The sequence below is a fragment of the Dipodomys spectabilis genome, unplaced genomic scaffold (assembly GCF_019054845.1).
Source record: "Dipodomys spectabilis isolate Male_0828 unplaced genomic scaffold, ASM1905484v1 ptg000070l, whole genome shotgun sequence".
NCBI classification, from domain to species: domain Eukaryota; kingdom Metazoa; phylum Chordata; class Mammalia; order Rodentia; family Heteromyidae; genus Dipodomys; species Dipodomys spectabilis.
Window position 1 is genome coordinate 5388266 of NW_024870747.1, and position 17162 is coordinate 5405427.

At 36.9% G+C, this 17162-nt stretch overlaps 1 pseudogene; it reads left to right on the forward strand.

The window, feature by feature from the left end:
- The first annotated feature begins 564 nt into the window (after positions 1–564).
- Positions 565–664, forward strand: LOC122109889 (annotated as a pseudogene).
- Positions 665–17162: the final 16498 nt, after the last annotated feature.

Sequence of the window (17162 nt, forward strand, 5' to 3'; positions counted from 1 at the left end):
TGATAAAATACCTTCCATTCTGAACAATTCTGTCTGAACTGTTCATCTCTCTATGATCCCTTGTAACTAAGATTAGCTTTGTTCCAGTAAGACAATCTATGCTGTCAAGGTAAGATATTCTGGTTGGTCTGTTCCTACATGGAAGAAGGGTAAAGGTTTAGGTAGATATTTGTCCCAGCAAGACCTCATTTGGGAAATTTTAAGCTGCAGAAAGTTAGAAGTAGCTCTTAAGCAAGGCTTACTTTGAGTCCATTAGCTCCACAAAGCTAACTCAGTTGATAAATAAGTACTTGAAAAGCCACCACCTTTGGACTTATCTGTAAAGGTTTCAAAGTATGATCAAATTTAAAATGAAAATGACAAAATAGTCATTGACAAAAAAATTGTAAATGTGAGAAATCGAACAAACTATATAAGTTTTTTCCAGTATACACAGATTTTTAGAGAAATGAGATCAATAGCATTTTTAGGAACAATAAGGGTTCCTTGTTACAAAAAGGCAACTATGGATACATGCCTTTATAAAGATTATATCATTACGTACTTAAATTTAGAGTATACTACATGCTTCAGCAGCAGGTCTACCCAAATTACAACAATACAGAGATTAACATGGCACTTGCACAAGGATGATATGAAAATTTGTGAAGTATTCCATATTTTTCATTCTTCTGATGCAAGAAATGAAAAAAAGTTATTAAAAAGTTGATTACAAAAATACAAGTGTAACATACATGTAATTCATAGAATTAAAGGTTAGTTTGACATCAGTGTATTAAATTTTCACCTTAGAAAGGTAACCTTTACAAAACTTGAAAGTAGATAACATTGCCATTTTATCCCAAAGAAATAAAATAATATAAGAACCTAGTAAAAAAAGGAATCTTAAATTCCTTCTATATGGAATGCAATCTGAAAGGTCACATTTATTAATGAATCTATACATGATATAACAATGTAGAATTCAAAGTATTATATCTAGGATGAATGAAATAGATTATGGACATTATACAAACAAAGATATACTTTTTTCAGAAATGCACTCAGAACATCTTTAGTTTCTATACTATTCATTCCAACAGATAAGTTAAAATTATTTCTGATTAAAAAAATCACAAACTCTGCAGGAATCATTATAGATGTATACAAACAACTCTTGAATACATTTTGATCTCAAAGTCATGCAATTCACTTGGAAGAATACCATGGAATACATGAATTTTTATAGTAAGATATTGCTGATTCTTTGTATTGTGAAAAAACAATTTGTAGGGACACAAAAGATGGACTGGCATTTTTGAAATTTAAGAAACTTAACCAAACCATAACGACTTAGGAGAACAATTTGTACAGCCTTTGATAACTTCAAAGAGGTAGTGATACATACTTATCCTTTTGGCAATATCAAATGCAGTTTCTTCCAAGTTGTTCTCCAGACCTTGTTTGACATAATGGTTCAACAGAAGGAGATACAGAGTATCTTTGCTATTTCTATTCCCAGCAGCAAGATGCAAGGGGGTAAAGAGCCCTTTAGTTTGGGGATTGGTATCTGCATCATGATGAAATAATAAAGAAGCCACTCTGGTATTATTCCACATATAAGCACTGTGCAGGGGTGTCCAGCCATTCAGAGTTATTGCATGAATATCTGCCTTGAGCTACCAACTCATGGACAATGTCTAAGTGTCCACTCTAGGCTTACCGATGAAGAGGGGTATACTCATCCTCATCCCTAGTATTCATCTGGGTGGCCTTTTTGGAAAGTAGTCTCCGCACCATAGTAAGCCGATAAATTTTGGCATCCCAAAGAAGAAATTTGCTTGGATCCTACTCTATTTTTTTCTTGCAATTCATACCATTCCTCACTTTTTCATCTTGTTCCTTGTCTTCATCAGAATTGCCTAACCAGAGACTTTGAGTGCCAGTGGGAATGAGATGTCCATGTATTTCCCCAATAGTTCACATTGGTTGAACTAGTCAGAAAAAACTGGTGAATTTTTTGCATATGTATTTTCACCATGATTTATTTTCTCTTTTTCCATTTTTACTATTCTAAATTATTCTAACTGGAGAGTAGTGAATGGATAGAGAGCAGAGGAAAGATTTTCCTCAGTATTCAAAGGCACAGAGTGAAAATGAGGACCAGTGGTGTCTTCATGTGCAGCTTATTCTAGGAATGAGAAAATAGGAAACAATGCCTTCTATGTAAATGATTTGGGAAATACCATGTTATAGTGTAAGAGAACTCACTATTCAACATATGGTCTTTAAGAGCTTTCTAGTAGCTTTCTAATGTTGGTATTCAACATTATAAAAAATGTATAATGCAGTAGTAAAATAGAAGTCCTTTGTATGACTACCTAAATTCTTGTTTTTTAAAGACACTTGTTTTCATATAAAAATAGGCCTATCTATTGTCTGCAGGTGATTTTGATGATTGAAGATGCTTAATGAGAAGTCAAAATGTATTTGTAGTCCTTTGCTGCAAATTAAATTTCACTTTTTCTTCTTGGAGAATATAATGATCAAAGCAATAGTTCAGAATCAGCAAGCAATAGTTCAGAATCATGCTTCAAGCGCAAGTGAATCACCAGTAAGTAATCCTCGATTCCATTTTCCACAAAGTTTTGTCACAGATACATTCTGCCTGCCTTTTCTAGCTGCTTTCCTAGCCTGGACCTGTTCCTTCATTGTACAGGAAAAGTGTGATTCAACTGATTTCAGTCAGATCTGTTAGTAGAATTATCAAGTATTTAGATTCTTTTTTTTTAAAATTATTTGTGGGGCCTGACCTCTGGGCCTGGGCTCTGTCCTTGAGCTCTTCAAATCAAGGCAAGCGCTGTACCACTTGAACCACAGCACCACTTCTGGATTTTTCTGTTTATGTGGTGCTGTTTTGGGAAATGGCAGAGCAGAAAGTGAAATGATGCGATCAAAAATATAAAAGCAAAATAAATTAGGATAATTATGGAGCAATCATGAAAGAGAGAGAGGAAAAGAGACACAGATGTGCAATGACCTAGCTAGCCACAAAATCCATGCTTCTAATCAATTACAGAGCAAACAATTTTTTATTTTTTAAAAGAGATGGAAATAGAATTTATGTATTTACTTGAAATTAGTAAATACATTTTTTGTCGCCTACATAAAGAGACATAGCTTTGACCAAATTACAGACAAGAATCTTAATCCTTGGGCTGGGAAGGTGGCTCAGTGTAGAGTGCTTGCCTTGCAGCTTACTACAGTGCAGACACTACTTTCCAAAAAGGCCACTCATATGAATACTAGGGATGAGGATGAGTATACCCCTCTTCATCGGGAAGCCTAGAGTGGACACCTAGACCTTGTCCATGAGTTGGTATCTCAAGGCAGATATTCATCCAATAACTGTGAATGTCTGGACACCCCTGAACAGTGCTTATATGTGGAACATATTGCAACAGCGCACACACACACACACACACACACACACACACACACACACACAAATACACACACCCCATTAGATTTCTTCTTAAATATTTTTTGTGTATGGTCTTAAGAAGAAATTTACATTACTAACTTGAATTTCTGACAGGACAATATCATCACTGTACATCTTGCTTCTGTGCTTTCAGTTTTAAATTACTATATAAGTATGTGCATTACATAAGTATAGGAAAAATAGGAGCCACACGGGTGGCTCAGGTCTTTAATCCTACCTAATCAGAAAGATGAAATCTGATGATTGTGCTTTGAAACCAGACCAAGAAAAAAAAGTCCATTAGATTATGAATTGAAAGTAACCACAGAAGCTTGAAATGGAGTTGTATTATAAGCAGTAAAATGCTAGCCTTGAGAAAACTAAAACAAAATAAATAACAAATTCTGAGACAGAGCCAGGCCCTGAGTTCAAGCTCTAGTATTAGCACCAAACTAATGAATGAGTGAATGAACTAAAAATAAATTAAATGGTCACATGTGGAGAGACAGGTAAAATGTAACAACCATGGTGACTGGATTATGTATTATTTTGTAAAAAGGCAAATTATTATTTTTCCTAATCACTAATATTTTACTTGAACTTTTTTGTACAATAAACCCCAAATTTGACATGCATGTATATGTGTGTGTACATGTACGCACATGTGTATGTATGTGTGTGTGTGTGTGTGTGTGTTCGTTTGCAATGTTGCTTGCCAATGAGGACAGAGTGAGGCTGAAAAGAGCTGTGTTGCAATGTTGTTATTTATCAGTGTTCCGTCCTGTCATTTCAGTGGAACCACCCTTCTTTACATTTTATTTGTCAAATAATAACATCATCATAATCAAAGTATTTACAACATTAAGTTAGATAAAAGAGATCACTTTCAGCTCTTTGTATATGTTAGGCAATAAGATACACATATATTTGGGTAGTAAGTTATTGCTGTAAGATGACTGTCAGTACAAAATATGTATTTGACCTCTTAAATTGGTTATACTTTTAAGATATACTCATGGAGTGAGTTTGACTGACTTGACCAAAGAGGTATTACTCTCTGGTTATTCCTGTGAAACTCAAGGTGGATAAACTCTTTCCGGATTTCTGTTGAAAATAACTTTCTTTGTAAGATCATATCTATTCACACTAAGATAATAAATCCCGTATTTTTTAGGTTTGAATATCCCATCATATTGACTGAAAATCAGTATTGTGGATATGTTTGTTAGATACACATTGCAAAAAAAAAAAGCATGTGTCACCTCCAGATTGTGGATGTATTTTAAGTTGTATTTTACATACAAAGGTTTCTTCATTAATAGTTCTTTTGTGGGAGTAACTATCACAACTTTAACAATTAAGGCTTTTTGAATATCTTTTCCAATAGAAATAACATTCCAGAGCGAGTCTTGCAATTTCTGAAAACCCGTTGAATATTTTAGTGTTATTTCAGTTCATTGACTACACAGCTAAAGACATTTCTGAAATAAACATTGTTAAAATCTGAAAATGAAGTGGGGATATAGGTTTTTTTTATGCATCATTTTATGAAAAGACAGTTCTTATGAAACTGAAAGATATAGAATAAAAGAATGGAAGTGAATTGGGTGAGCTAATTATTAGTATAACTTTGTTTTCTATTAGCGTAGTCCTTTGAATGTACATGATGAATTTAAATTATGTCCTTTGTGACACTATGATTCAGTTATTTTTAGAATCTTTATAGTTATAAGAGTGAATTTGTAGTGTAAATAAATGTCTTTGGAAATGATTAGGATTAATCTTGTGTTTTGTTTCCTACTCCCAAGAAAATGAGTTATTTTCAACTGTTAACAGTTTACAATTGAATCTTCAGCATCATGAGAAATTTTGAACAAATATAGTAGTATTTATGTCTTTTTTGGGGGAGGAGGGGTTCTGGTAGTGGGGCCTGAACTCTGGGCCTGGGCGCTGTCCCTCAGCTCTTCAGCTCAAGGATAGTGCTCTTCGACTTGAGCCACAGTGCCACTTGCGGCTTTTTTCTTTTTGCTTATGTGGTGCTGAGGAATCAAACCCAGGGCTTCACGCATGCAAGGCAAGCGCTCTACCACTGAGCCACCTTCCCAGCCCTTTATGTCTTTTAAAACCAATTGTATTCACAAGTTGGAGAGGCTTTAATTCATACTTAGGTCTTGGTGTCTATGATTTTTATCCTCTCATTCCTAACATTAATGATTGGTCAGACTGCATTTTTGGGTACATGAAAGGTAAAATATTTATCTAGAGTCAAAGGTGATTTTTATATGTCTTATTTTAATAGCATTTTAAAGTAGTACCTTTCTCTCAAAATGTTGGGTAGGCTGGGCGCTGGTGGCTCACGCCTGTAATCCTAGCTACTCAGGAGGCTGAGATCTGAGGATCGCGGTTCAAAGCCAGCCGGGGCAGGAAAGACCGTGAGACTCCTATCTCCAATAAACCACCAGAAAACCGGAAGTGGTGCTGTAGCTCAAGTGGTAGAGCGCTCGCCTTGAGCTGAAGAGCTGAGGGACAGTGCCCAGGACCAGAGTTCAAGCGTCAGGACCGACAAAAAAAAAATGTTGGGTATAAAAAGCAATTAAAATACTTCTAATGGTAAACAACTTAATTGAGCTACAATGTGGAAATGATTGGTCCATAAGACCTGCAGTCTGTTTCCATCAGGAATTGGGGAGGTCATTCTTTCAGTAAGACAGTGTTAAACAAAGATAGGGTCCCCAGGCAGTCAGTGTTGAGTGAAGGGATAGAATATGATTTCTGCTATTTTTACCTAGAAACCAAGAATGTTATACTTTAGCAGTTCTTTTCACCAGGGAGGTATTCATTGATTATGAACTTTGAGTATTCATATTACAGTTCCCTATTTTCTAACAAAGATAAAGTGAAATATTATGAGTGTACACAATAATTCTGGGAAATTTTCCTAGAATTAGTAGACTAAGTGCTGGTATTTTAGTCATAAAATAGAATGAGGTTAATTGATACAGTGGGAGATGAACCTCAGGCTAACACTTACCATGTGTGCAATGTTGTACTAGTAATTCCAACTCTGAGGACTTCAATATCATCGTCTGAGAATTAAAAATGTAAGTAGTTCCACTTTATGGAATTATTGTGAGGATTAAATTAGATACCATAGGTAAAGTACTTGGAAAAACAATCAATTAGCATTTGGCAAATTCTACCTGTTATTTTATCATGTGGTTAATTCTAACATCTTTTACTGTGATTTTTATTGTGTTTCTTTATGATGTGCAATGTGATGGTTTTCCCAAACTGAGTCTCACAATTCACATTCCTTTCAACAAAAAGAAATGTATAACAATTCCGTTTGTTTTGCTCCTTATTAACTTTTGTTTCCATTTTATTTTATAATGAAATATTATTTCATAAAACTACTGCAGATGCAAAAATATGTTAATATATTTCTAACTGTATGTATTGTTCTATACATATACACATATAATACACAGGTTGCAATGATTATTTATAACTTCTGTAACTATACAATTTACTAAATTATTAAAAACATCGACGGCTCATGCCTGGAATCCTGGTGACTCAGGAGGCTGAGATCTGACTATCATGGTTTGAAGCCATCCTGGGCAGGAATGTCCATGAGCCTCTTATCTCCAAACAACCAACAGAAAATCAGAATTGGAACTGTGGATCAAAGTATTAGAGTGGTAGCCTTGAGAGAAAAAGCTCATGGACATCACCCAGGCTCTTAGTTCAAGAACTACAATCTACCCCCCAAAAATCTATTTAATTTACACCTGTGTAAGTAGAGTATTTCCATCACCCAAATGCACATCCATGCTCATTTGCAAGGTAACTCTGTTTTGCCTAAAGTACCACTAAACATTATCACTAAAGGACCATTGGAATGTGGTTTCATTCTATCTCTCTAATGGATTTTCCCCACTCAAATACTCAAGTGTTACAATTGTTCTAATTATTAAAATCATAGTTTTTTTCTTTAATAACCCTAATATTAGAGTTTGAATTGAGTGTTTTGTTCCCCTTAAATAGGTGTTCTTACCACTTTGTCATGCCCCCAGCCCTAAGTAATCCTGATTATTTTTCAGCTAGAAAATGGCTTCCTACTTGTGTATGAACTTGGCCTCAGTCCACTTGATGTTATTCTACCTGGAATTTAGAATAACAGGTGCATGGCATTGTGTACAGAACTTTCTGTTCCGTCTGGGCTTTTGCCACTATCCTCACAACATTGCACTCCCATGTAGTCACGAATTTCATAAGCTTGTCATACCTGATTTTTTTCTAAATCTTTCATTTCCTGCAGGTTCTTGAGTAATGAATTAATTTGTGTTTTCTTGGGTTGTTTATTTCATTGGAATCTATGTGTTGAGTTGTTCCTCACTTTTCCTTTTGTTTCTTTCCCTCAAGTTCTTACCTAAAGTGCTGAGAAACCAGTTCTTCTTTCTCAAGATAGTCAGGGTGAACATTATTTATTCCAAAGCAATTTCAGTATTTATGAATGGTATACACATGCTAACCGCTGAGAAGGGTGTTTTTATTTTCATGGCAGTCTTTGGCATACACAGACAGATCATGAAATATATGAAGAAAATAAAACTACAGATGAATGCCAAGAGGAGAATAAGCTATTATTAATTGTTTGACAGAGGTTTCTCTTCTAGTGAAAGAAATATATTGCTTGGTGCAGGATTTCACAAAATCATATTGCTAGGAGGAACCTAAAAAATCATCTAATACTATAGACTTGAAAGTGATGAATTGACTTCCTGAATAATTTACTTTTGTGTCAAATAAAAGCAGGCTTCCAAAAAAAGAGTTGATTTCAGAGAAACATGATGAAATTTATGTAAATATGTCCTTAGCTGATTTTGTTAATTTGTGAACTAATACAGGGAAATAAAGTACAGCAAGATAAAAAAATATAAACTTCACATTGAAATACTCATTTGTGTTTTGGTATGTGTGCATGCATGTGCAAGTACACACACGCACATGTGCATGTGTTGCAGAGCTTCTGCAAGGCAAAGGACATAGCTAGCAAGATCGATAGAAAGCCCACGGATTGGGAGATGATCTTCATTAGCCATATAATGGACAGGGGTCTCATCTAAAATATACCTAGAACTCAAAAAATTAAATCCCCCAACAACAAATCCTCAGAGAAACAACTGCCCAATAAATAAGTGGGCTAAAGACTTAAAGGGAAACTCTGAAGAGGAAAGAAGGATGGCTGATAGACATATGAAGAAATGCTCAACCTCTCTAGCTATAAAAGAAATGCAAATCAACCCAACATTGAGATACCACCTCAGCCCAGTTAGAATGGCTATAATCAAGAATTCTAATAACAACAGATACTGGAGGACATGGGGACAGAAGGGAATCTTAGTGCATTGTTAGTGGGAGTGTAAACTTGTTCAACCACTTTGGAAAGTAGTATGGAGGTTCCTCAAAAGACTCCACATAGAGCTCCCCTATTTCCCAGCAATCCCACTTTTGGTCATTTACCCAAATTATCACAAACAAGACCATACTAAAGTTTCCAGCACAACTATGTTTATGGAAACATTATTTATAATAGGTAAGATATGGAACCAACCCAGATGCCTCTCATTAGATGAATGGATCTAGAAAATGTGGTAGATATACACAATGAAATTCTATGCCTGTATCAGAAAGAATAACATTGCCCCATTTGTTAGGAAATGGAAAGACTTGGAAAAAATTAAGTGAAGTAAGCCAGGCCCAAAAATATAGGTCCCATGGTTTCCCTTATTTGCAAAAACTAGTATATTTTTGAGACAAGCAGAAAAGGTAAGATAAGTTCATGTTAGGTGAAATGAACCCCAAGATAATTATTGAAATGTTTTTTTTTTCTTTCTTGCAATTGTTTCTAACATATTTGTAAGATTATTTCTTTGTTGCTTTGTATGTCCCTACCCCATGGTATAAACCCCTACTTCCATTTTATTTATATTGTTATAATTTGTGGAGGGAATGGGCAAAACCCAACCTTTAAATACGGATACATCGGACCCATTGCAACAATGAGCTATACAAGTCATTATGTTCAATAAGGAACTTTACAACTTTTTCTGTTGGGGGGGTGGAGAGGGGAGATGGGAAGGGATGAGAAGTGGAAACAGGAGGAGGCAACAATGCTTGGTAAGAAATGTACTCATTACCTTACCTATGTAATTGAAACCCCTATGTACGATATTTTGAAAAAAAAAATTAAGTTTGTCAGAATAATGTCAAAAATTTTGGACAGAATAATCATTAGTGTCTCGCCTAGAATCTGGATATGGTTAGTAACTCTAGAGGATTTTCTCATGCTTTCAAAATTTTAGTAAACATATACAATAGAAGTCAAATGAGGTGGTTTATACCTATAATTCTAGCTACTCTGAAAATAGAAATGTCGATAGTTGCAGTTCAAGGTCAAGTTGGAAAACATAAAAGAGACATCCAGCTCAATCAATAAAAGCTAGGTGTGCCAATGAGTGGCTGTCATGCTACCTATGTTGAACATAAACTAGGAAATTCACTATCCAGGTAGCTTAGGAATAAACAAATACAAGATTCTATCTCAAAAATAATCAAAGAAAAATTACTGGATGTGACATGGTTCAAGTGGTCAGAGGCCTGCCTGGCAAATGCAAGGCTCTGAATTTGAATCCAAGTATTTACCTCAAAAAATTAAAAGTAAACAATATGAATTATTTCTCTAAATCACTTCTCAGTGCAATTATTGTATGTATTCTTCAAATAATCTGGTAGTGAAGGCAGAGAATTGATTAAACCAGATCAATATAATAGGTGAAATGAACCCCAAGTTAAGAATTGAAATGTATTTTTTTCTTTCTTGCAATTGTTTCTAACATATTTATCAGATTATTTCTTTGTACTTGGAATTCCTAGTTTCTTCATGGCTCACTCTTCATGGTGTGCTCATGTCGAACTATTCACCAATTAGGCCTTCTAGGCCCCGAGTTCAGATCCCAGCCCTGCCAAAAGATTCATCTTGATGTCAGAAGCAAATTGTTGCCCCTGTTTTCCTTTCCTGTGCAACTCCTGGGTCTCAGCTAGGATAGAGAATGCATGGGCCACCCTGTGGTCATGGGAATAAGTTGTTATACATGTCAGCTGAGTTATACCTGTCATCATATACTCAAAAAATACACAATACATCCATGAATACCATACAAAACAAAGACAAGAACTACACTTAATATACGATGCAGTATACACACGGATGTAAATATACATCCCATGTTTCAATGATGCATTGAGGACTATTTTGGCCTCTCTGGGACTCAATCTCAGTTACTGGTAACAGCCCAGCTCCTTCTTGGCTCACAGGCTGGTGTGTTCACGTGGACCCATTGGGAATTTGGGCCTCATAGGCCTTGAGTTCGAATCCCAGCACTGCCAAAAATTCACCTTGATGTGAGAAGCGAGTCGTTGCACCTGTTTTCATGTGCTGTGCAAATTCTGGTTCTCAGCTAGGATAGAGAAGGTATAAGCAACTCTATACTCATGGGAATAGGTTGTCTTCCAGATCACCACAGTGATATCTGTCAACCTATACTCAAGAAAATACACAATACTTTTCATCATACAGGTCCTTCACTTCTTTGATTAAGTTAATTCCTAGGTATTTTATTTTTTGTGGGGTTATTACAAAGGAAGTTGCTTTCCTAATTTCATCCACACTTTTCTCATTGTTGGCATACAGAAAAGTCATTGATTTTGTGGGGTTAATTTTATACCCTGCTACTTTGTCAAAGTTTTGAAACAGCTTGAGTAATTTGGGAGTGGAGTCTATGGGATTATTTAAATACAAGATCATGTCATCTGCAAAGAGGGAGAGTTTTATTTCTTTTTCCCTATTTGGATACCCTTTATGTATGCATCTTGTCTTATTGCTGTAGCTAAGCATTCTAATACTAGATTGAAGAGAAGTGAAAGCTTTAAAAACTTGAAAAAGGATATCAAAACAGAACTTAGAAAATGGCAAAACCTTCCATGCTCCTGGATTGGAAAGATTAACATCGCGAAAATGGCAATACTTCCCAAAGCTATCTACAAATTCCATGCAATATCTCTCAAAATTCCAACCTCATTCTTCAAGGAAATAGAAGGGGCAATCCAAAAATTCATATGGAACAATAAAAGACCCCGAATAGCAAAAACAATCCTCAACGCAAAGAACACTGCTGGAGGAATATCAATACCAAATTTCAAACTCTACTATAAAGCCATAGTAATCAAAACAGCTTGGTACTGGCACAAGAACAGACCTCAGGACCAATGGAATAGAATTGAAAACCCAGAAATGAACCTACAGACCTATAGCCATCTAATGATAAGGGAGCTAAAAAAATAGAATGGAAGGAAGACAGCCTATTCAGTAAATGGTGCTGTCAAATTGGTTAACTACTTGTAGAAAACTAAAACTAGATCGTTAAATATCACCTTGCACTAGAATCAACTCCAAATGGATCAAAGACCTCAGAGTCAAAGCAGACACTCTGGAAACATTACAGGAGAAACCCTAGGTCTCCTTGGTGCAGGCCGAAATTTTCTTAATAGAGACCCAGAAACACAAAAAATCAAAGAAAAGTTGGACAAATGGGATTGCATGAAGTTGCAGAGCTTCTGCATGGCAAAGGACATAGCTAGCAAGATCAATAGAAAGCCCACAGATTGAGAGAAGATCTTCACTAGCCATACAACGGCCAAGGGTCTCATATCTACAATATACTAATTCAAAAAATTAAATCCTCCAACAAGAAATCCTCAAAGAAAGAACTGCCCAATAAATAAGTGGGCTAAAGACTTAAAGAGAAACTTCTCTGAAGAAGAAAGAAGGATGGCCAATAGACACATGAAGAAATGCTCAACCTCCCTAGCCATAAAATAAATGCAAGTCAAAACAACATTGAGATACCAGCTCACCCCAGATAGAATGGCAAAAATCAAGAACTCTAATAACAACAGATCCTGGAGGGGATGTGGACAGAAGGGAATCTTACTTCATTGTTGGTGGGAGTGTAAACTTGTTCAAACCCGTTAGAAAGCAGTATGGAGGTTTCTCAAAAGACTCCACATAGAGCTCCCCTATGACCCAGCAATCCCACTTTTGGGCATTTACCCAAATGTTTACAAACAAGACCACACTAAAGCTTCCAGCACAACTATGTTTATTGCAGCATTATTTACCATAGCTAAGATATGGAACCAACCCAGATGACCCTCAGTAGATGAATGGATCAAGAAAATGTGCTATATATACACAATGGAATTCTATGCCTCCATCAGAAAGAATGACATTGCCCAATTTGTTAGGAAATGTAAAGACTTGGAAAAAATTATTTTAAGTGAAGTAAGCCAAGTCCAAAGAAACATAGATCCCATGGTTTCGCTTATTTGCAATATCTAGTATATGTCTGAGTCATGCAGAAAATATCAGATAAGGTGATGTTAGAGAAATGAACCCTAAGATATGTATTCAAATGTTTTTTTTTTCATGCAATTGTTTCTAATTCATTTATAATATTATTTCTTTGTTGCTTTGTATGTCCTTCCCCTACAGTATAAACCCTGCTTTCACTGTATTTGCTGTCAGTACAATTTTTGGAGGAGAAGGGGAAAAACAAGTCGTTTAAGGATAACTGTGGACCCGTTACAACAATGAGAAGTACAAGTTTTCATGTCGAAAACGAACTTTACAACTTTGGTATGTGCGTGGGGAGGATAGGGTCGGGGAGGGGGGAGGCTGGGAAGACATGTGAAGGGTAGACAAAGGAGGAGGCTGCAATGCTTGATAAGAAATGTACTCATTATCTTGTCCATGTAATTGTAACCCCTCTGTACAGTATGTTCACAATAAAAAATAAAAATTAAAAAAAAGAAAATACACAATACATCAATGAATAAGACACAATATAAAGAGAATGACTACACCAAATGCAAGATGTCGCCCACCCATATTTGGAAATATATATCCTTTGTTTAATTATGAATTTATGACTATACTGGCCCCCAGCAGGACTCCATCTCAGGTCCCAGAAATGGCTTAACTCCTTAGTGGCTCATAGGCTGGTGTGCTCACCATGATCCATTCACCAATTGGGCCTGCTAGGCCTTGAGTTCAAATTCCAGCACTGCCAAAGATTCATTCTGATGTGAAAAGCCTAGGGTTGCACACGTTTTCCTGTTCTGTGAATGTCCTGGGTCTCATTGAGGATGGAAAATGCTATATAAGCAACTCAATAGCCATGGGAATAGGTTGTCATCCATGTAAGCACAGTTATATCTGTCAACATATTCAATAAAATGCACAATACATCCATGAATAAGATAAATAAAAAATTAATAAAAAGTATAAATACACTGAATGCAAGATGCATAACACACCTGTAGGTAAAGAGAGATCCTATGTTTAAAAAAGGAGGGCTTGCTATTTTGTTCAGTGCTGGGGCTTCAAATCAGGTCCTGGACCAGGCCTGACATTCTAGTCTTCAAGGATGGTGGGCTTCCCCTTCCTCCTCAGTGCAACAGTGCTATCCAAACCTGAGTTTAAATCCCAGCATTCACAAAAGATTCATCCTGTTGTCAGAAGCCAGTTGTTGTAAATGTTTTCCTCTCCTGTGTAAGTCCTGAGTCTCAACTACGAAGGGGAATTCATAGGCAGCCCTATAACCATGGGAACAGGTTGTCATCCATGTCAGCACAGTTAAACCTGTCACCTTACTTAGTCAAATACAAAATACCTCCATGAAGTAGAGACAAAATAAGGAGAAGTTCACCGAACTTCTACAAGATGCTGTACACACATGTTTGTCAATATAGATCGTATGTTTAAAGTATGAATTCATGACTATAGTGGACCACCCTGGTGATCAATGTCAGATCCTGGGAATGGCCTAGCTCATTAGTTGCTCACAGGTTAGTGTGTTCACCTTGACTTATTGGTTAGTTGGCCCTACTAGGCCCTGAGTTAAGATCTCAGCACTACCAACAAGTGAATCTTGGAGTAAGAAGCCAAGTGTGAAACTTGGTTTCCTTTTCTCTGAATATCCTTGGTGATCCTGAGAATCCTGGCATGATGGAGAACATTTCTATAAATCTAGATGCTCTGTGAAAGGATGTCATCAATGTAATACATGGAAGGGGTTTCATCATAGTACAATCAATGGTAAATAAATTAATAAACAAAAAATACAAGAACAACCACACCAAACATGTGTGGACTGAACATCTATAGGTAAGTATCAATCCTATCTTTACAATGTGTATAAATAGTATGTTTCCAGGGCTGTTGCTTGAATTCAGGACTAGTGAACAGGCCTGACTTTCTTATCTTCATCCCCATTGCTGTAGGTTTACCCAGATCTTGAGTTCAAATCCAAAGCCTGGAAGAATAAACAGCGGGAATTGCAAGCCAGGGAGCTAAATTTTTTTAATTTTACTTTTCTCAATACGGTGCTTGAACTCAGGTCGTGGCAACTCTGCCTCAGCTTTGATCACCCTAGGCTGAGGTACAGCCACTAGATTTGCAGCTCCTCCTGGGACCCTAGACCCCCAGGCCTTGCAGGGAAAGCAATGCACAGAAAAAATATGGCCATTTTATATTTTCTTCCTTTGTATGGTGACCCTCATTGGTCTGAGTGACACTGTTGCAAAGGGTACTTCAACTTGCATTGCTGAAGGCTGCCAGACTATCAGGATTAACAATGGAATGTTGTCAATGTCACGGTTGAATGAATTGATCATGGAAGATGCTCTATAAAATTAAATTAAAATTTCAGGAGGCTGATTGATTTAATATTTATGAAGCATTGAAAGAATATAATTACTTAAAGGAACACAATAATTTCAGGACGCTGATTTCATTAATAGTTTACGGATGAAAACAATTTATTAATTACATTGAGGCAGAATTAATACACAGGAATTGGTAAGAATGTAGTCTATATAAGTGAATAATGTGTAGACATCTTTGACACTCTATAAAGATATATATTTATTAGCGTACTGCCATCTGCATGTCAATCTTTTCTTATTTTGGTAACCCCTGGGGCTTGACCTGAGGTCCTGGGAACACTCTGTCAGCTCAATTTGCCACAGGATGGCATGCTAACACTCACCCATTCATGAATTGGGCCTTGTAGGCTTGTAGGCCTTGAATTCAGATGCCAGCATTACCAAAAATGAATCGTGGAGTAAGAAGATAATGGTGACACATGTTTTCCTTTTCTGTGAAAGTCCTGGGTGTCAGGGATGAAGACCTATATCCTGTATAATCAATGTGATCAATGTTTTATGTTCCATAATAGTAAATAAAATAAATGGTCAATACATGAATAAAACAAAAAAATAAAATAACTACTGAATGCAATATGGAGTCAACTTATGTATATAAATATAAATCATATATGTAAATTGTACATGAACAGGATGTTTTCTAGTGGTGGAGATCTGTTTTAGGCATGAGGAACAGACCTGAATTTCTTGACTTCAAGGAGGCCAGCTTCCCATTCCCACACAGTGCAACAGAGTTACCAAGACCATGAGTTTCAATCCCAGCCCTGGCAGAAAAATGGCACCTTTGCAGTATGTGAGGCCCAATTCTTATGTATTTTATTATGCCTAAATGTTATGAATGTGATTGTTTAAATGTTTAATAAAGAATTAACTAAAATCGGTCAGTATCCTATAATATAATTGTGTATAATTTTATCCTAGAATCATTCAAGAACTGCCCATTCAATCATGACATACATCACATTCCATTGGTATTATATGGATAGGATGAGTTCCTTAGGATCTCCTGCCATTTGGAGGTGGCAGGACCAGGATTCCAACTGTGGGCTCCAACTCCCACCACTTCAACTTGGGGATAGGGTACTCACCGTTCTGTCCAAGAATATCAGCAAGACCAATGATTAGGCAGGCACCAGTGGCTCTCAGCAGTCCTCCTTGATACTTACAAGACTGTGATGGGAGGATCATGGTCAAAGTCATCCTAGGCAGGAAAGTCCTTGAGACCTCTCTCCAACTTCAGTTCCAACAAAGCCAGAAGCCCAGGGCTCCAGTGTGGAAGGCGAGCCTTGAGCAAAAGCAGCTCACAGACTGTTCCCAGATCCTGAGTTCAAGGTCCGGCTCTGGTAACAAACAGACATACACAACAATCTGTGCAGCCATCCAGCTAAAGAAGGTCATCCTCTTTTCTCCAACTAAATTGGTCCCTGAGAAAAGGGCTGGGGGAGCTGCTGTCTTCTTGACTCCACCCATGCTGCTTGCATCACAGAATTCTAGCCACACCCCCATTATTTCATGGTTCTTTCTAACCAATGGGATACAAGAATGGTGGCCACGCCCACATTCCATGCTGCCCAGTAGCACCTGGATTCCCTCTGTTAGTTTCCAATACTACCAGCAATTGAGGAAGGTAGAGGTGGCTGAGTGGTGAGGAAGAGACTCAAGCAACTTTGGAGTATAGTAAGAAATGGAGATGCCAGCCCACACCTCAGCTCCCTCCCCCCTTCCCAAGGTGCAGGATTTCAAACCTCAGGTAATGGTGCACTGCCAGCCCACCTAAAGCCCTGACCTGGTCCCTGGTCCTGGTTCTCTGCTCTTGGCCCATCTGTTTCCTGGGTCAGACACTCCTCTG